General features: G+C 33.5%; 1 protein-coding gene across 1 annotated transcript in view; it reads right to left on the bottom strand.

The window, feature by feature from the left end:
* Window positions 1-4,473, bottom strand: part of LOC118735047 (protein gustavus) — a 213,510-nt gene extending 209,037 nt beyond the window's left edge. Inside the window, exon 1 of the mRNA XM_036464640.1 lies at window positions 4,152-4,473. The gene's annotated coding sequence lies outside the window, so the exon portion shown is untranslated. The remainder of the gene's footprint in view (window positions 1-4,151) is intronic.
* Between the last annotated feature and the right edge of the window lie 331 nt (window positions 4,474-4,804).

Here is a 4,804-nt window from a genome sequence, read left to right as displayed (position 1 = left end):
TTTTATTTAGTTTTACCCTTGTCTTTTTATTTAGTTTTACCCTTGTCCTGTTCTTCATCTTTATCATTGGCGTGATCCCGCAATATAGGTTGTGAGTGTCTGTGGTTTTGTCATTGCCCTTGTCTTTGTTTCTGCCTTTGTATCTTGCTTTTGTATTTTCATTACCCACTCCGCAGTGGCGCTAAAAAGTTCAATGTAGCTGCTCCGTATTCATGTGCATACGCATACGCAAAAATTAAGTTTTATTTTCTGAGGAAAAAATAAATCTCAGGAAATAACTATTATTTTCCGAGCAAAAAATTAAACTTAAAACGTAACGATTATTTTCCGAGTAAAAGTATCGTAGCCCTAAAGTATAACGAAATATTGTAATTATGGTACTCTTCTTAGCTCTAAAATAATATTTTCATCAAGTCTATTAACTAATGTTCTTTGTAATGGCATTTAGTACTATTTTAATTTTTTAACCGACTTCCAAAAAAGGAGGAGGTTATCAGTTCGTCGGAATATATATATTTTTTTTTTTATGTATGTTACCGCATAACTTTGCACCACGTCAACCGATTTCGATAATTCTTTTTGCAACGGAAAGGTAGTGTCTCAGAGGTGGTCACATACTAATTTGGTTTAGATCCGATCATTGAATCATGAAATATATAGATATATATATATTTTTTTTAAATCGGTTTGTTTTTTGCTAAAAATTACTTGTTAATATAAACAATGCCTTTTACTTTTCTTATGCAGCATAGTAGTTATATGTATTGAATACAAACATGAATTGATTGTTAATACGCTATAAGAAAATGATGAATAAATAAATAAATAAATAAATAAATAATAAAAAAAATAAAACTTAAAACGTAATGATTATTTTCCGAGCAAAAAATAAAACTTCAAATGAAACGATTATTTTCCGAGCAAAAAATAAAACTCAAAACGTAACGATTATTTTCCAATCAAAAAATAAAACTTAAAACGTAACCATTATTTTCCGAGCAAAAAATAAAACTTAAAACGTAACTATTGCTTCCCGAGCAAAAAATAAAACACAAAACATAACGATTATTTTCTGAGTAAAAAATAAAACTCGAAAAATAATGATTAAACTTGATTTTTATACGTAAAAATTAAAAAATAAAAATCAGTGCCGCTGAAGGTATTCCGAGTAGTAAGAAATATATAGGTGTACTCCTTATGCACGCAGCATTTCTCTTTCAGTGTGATTTTTTGGGTAGAAAATTTCAAAAGTAATCGTTATTTGCGGTCCCTGATTTTTTATTTATTTTTTTCAGAATATATAAGGATTTTGCACTGTATTGTTAGTGGACATGAAACTACTTTAATCACTGATACGTTAACCACCAAAAACTAATAATCGAAAAAATTTTACATAGAGCACTTTGCAAGTGGACTATTCAAATGGCTTAGATAGAAATAATAAGTTTCAAAAACACTTTGTAAATATGTGGAAAATTTTTGGAATAAATCTGAACTTTACAACAATTTTTATTATTTCGTCGCTTGGCGTGCAATACCGCGTACACGCAAAATGCAATACCGCGTATATGATAGTCCGAAAGTTTCACAAAAGCGCAAATAAACTTATTTTCTTTTAAACTTTTGAATGGTTTTCTAGCTGAATTTATTAAATATGAGCTTCTACTAAAATTATTGACCATTAAATTTGTTAAGTAGGCCAGCACTGCGACAGGGTACCGAAAATAATTCTTCTCAGCCACCTCATCATAAGCGGGATTGCATTTTGGGTACACGCGGTATTGCACGCCAAGCTATGATTTTTTTCACTTCTACAACATTTTCAAAAGCAAATAGTCTTTTTAACCGACTTCCAAAAAAGGAGGAATATATATATATATAAATAATTATAATTATAAACATTTATAATAACAAAATACTACTAATTCTACTAATAATAATAATCGTAAAAAGAGGAGTAACACCGCAATGGCAACCCGAAATCTACTCCAGTTCATATCAACGCTACAAAACTCTCTTTTGGATAGTCAGCAACCCCGACACCAAACTACAGCTGTGCGAGGATGACAAATAAACAAATAAAAACAAAATATGCAATGTGAAAGTGAAACGGCAGCAAAATTACCGAAATTTTGCTGGAAAAGTGCCGGTAGTAAGGATGGAGTGTGAGGACCCCGGATCCTGTGGCCCTGGGCCCCACAACAACTTTTTATATACACATACATATATATCCTTTGTATTATATACCCTGAATTGTTTATTTGAAATTGTATATACACATGTACAAATATATATATGTACACTTATGTTTTGAGTTATTATATTTATGCGTATGTATGTACATAAGCTTATTGAATTGCATCTATTTGGATTATACTAGTACGTATGTATGTATGTATCCACTAATATATTTTGAATTATTACTTTGTATGCACAGTATAAGAAATACCTACAACATACAACACCTACATAAAATGTATAAAGCACAAACAATTATAATGAGGATAACTGTCTGCGGATGGACAAAAATGGTATAAAAGAAGCAAATCTAACAAGCATTGGTCATTAGCTAGGCATACGTGGCACGCGTCGCAACGTGGGTCACACGGGTAGTGGAAGAGGGATCAAACCTCCGAGACTATTATTCTATATTCGAAGTGGGCTCAAACCACTGAGACTGGTGCTAGCTGTAGGGTGTTAACCTACTCTAGTTCTATGCTTTAGAGAGTAGATATAGCGAGAGTATAGCAAATAAAGAGGCTACAAACGAGAAGCGAGTGTGTTCTAATTTCTTGAGGAGATAGGGTGTTTACTCCTTACAGGACCCTGGACAACAGAGAGCTACGCCCAGCACTCAGGAAAGTCCGTTACAATATATATATATATATATATTTTTTTTTAAGTCGTTTTTTTTAGCTAAAAATTTTTTTATGTATACAAGGAGAACGCATCGAAAGCCTAACCTCCGTAGAGTGGAACTTCAATCCGAACTAAAACTCCTTGTCTTGCTCTGTACGTATGTATGTATGTATGTATGTATGTTTCTTAGGGGCAAATATTGCAATCAATTTTTGATCAACTTCTCAATGACCTATAGACTTGAAACTTCACAGTAAGGTCAGAACCCGATGACAATGCAATACGAAAGATGAGTTAATCCGATAGGTGGCGCAGGAATCGAGATATTTGAAAATCCCTTATTTATAGTCCGATTTCGTTCATATTTAGAACGCATATTAACTAACTGCACTAAAAGTTTTGCCGATAGGTGGCGCACGAGTCTGGTAAACCAGTAGTGATTGTCCGATTTCGTTCATATTTAACAAGATTTCTTTAAAAATTATTGATTTTACAATTAACTTATTTCTTCCAAATATGGACCATTTACAAACAAAAGTAAATGCATATATTTCTGGAAGATTAAGATTTTTAATCAAAAGTATAAAAATATAATACATGTATATGGTGCTAAAATGCTTGGTTGTTGCAGCGCTTAACTAAAGGGGCACTCGTCCCATACAGCGACACCGATTCTTCTGAAGAGTTAGTAGAAGAGGAAAATTCTGTGTTCGTTTCTTAAAATAATGCACTCCAATAAGGCAAAACAGGCTCATCCTCTGCCCTTTGATGCTTTGTCAGGGGAGCTGGTTGCCCTGTGTGAGCTCGATAAGGATAAGTAGGCAAAGCCTGAACTTTTACAGGGTTGAGTGTAACGTCAAACACATTTTGCACCATAAAAGAACAACATTTTTTGGGACAAACGAAATCGGCATTAGTTTTTATAGAGCAGAGCTTCTTAAAGTGGGTTCCGCGGAACCCAAGGGTTCCGTAAAAGTCAATGGGGTTCCGCGAAATTAATTTTGGTATGAATACGGCACGGCGGTCGTTTTGAGTTGCACACTGAAAGAAAAGTTCCATAAACAGCTTGACCGACACGCAATTATCTACTTTCAAGTATACATATGTACTCGTAGTTAGTGTGATTGCCGTACTGAGTGTCATACCTACATAACAGCTTGCTATTTTTTCTAACTGGTATGTGTTGTTGGCCGCTGTAGCCAAAGGGTTATATGTATACAACTTTCTACAAGGAACGCGATGAATTGCCAACTGAAATGTGAAATGTCATAACTGGGCACATGGTAAATCACCTGAAATCTTCGTCAGATTATTTTCCGGATGGTAGTAGTAATAATGGTTTGGTACAAAATCCATTTGCGAAGCATTCATAGATCTTCAGAGTACATCGATATTGAAGCACACATTTGACTCTGTGTCTCTGAAAGAGTTTTGGGTTAGTATTAAGAGTAAATATCATGAAGTCGCTAAAAAGGCCATCTTAACGTACTATGTCAACTGCTTACACTTATACAAAAAACAAATCCAGGTCGAAATTAGATGCTACCCTAGAAAAGCGCATACAATTTTCAGACATTATATCGAACTACTATTTAACGGTGATAGGTAATTGACTTTATTTCCCACCCTGGTGCGAAATAAAGTGAATTGACATTATTACATATTCAAAAGCGAAATGAAGTCAACAAAAATTTGGAAATAAAGTCATTGACGCTATTTCCTCATTCAAATGGAAATAGCGTCAACAATGCTTAAAGTATGTCGATTCATAGAAAAAAATGTTGTTCTTACAATAAACATTGCCCCGTAAGTGTTGTTTTTTAATAGATGAAAAAGGTTATTGCCAAATCCTCAGTGTTGTGATATTAATCCACACACAATCATGAACTACCACCAATTGATTTTATAAAAAAAATTTTAATTACGAATATGTAAAAACACGATG

This window comes from Rhagoletis pomonella, unplaced genomic scaffold, assembly GCF_013731165.1.
Source record: "Rhagoletis pomonella isolate Grant_MI unplaced genomic scaffold, Rhpom_1.0 Rhpom_scaffold_00003, whole genome shotgun sequence".
Classification (NCBI taxonomy): domain Eukaryota; kingdom Metazoa; phylum Arthropoda; class Insecta; order Diptera; family Tephritidae; genus Rhagoletis; species Rhagoletis pomonella.
This window is presented reverse-complemented; position numbering and strand designations above follow the sequence as displayed.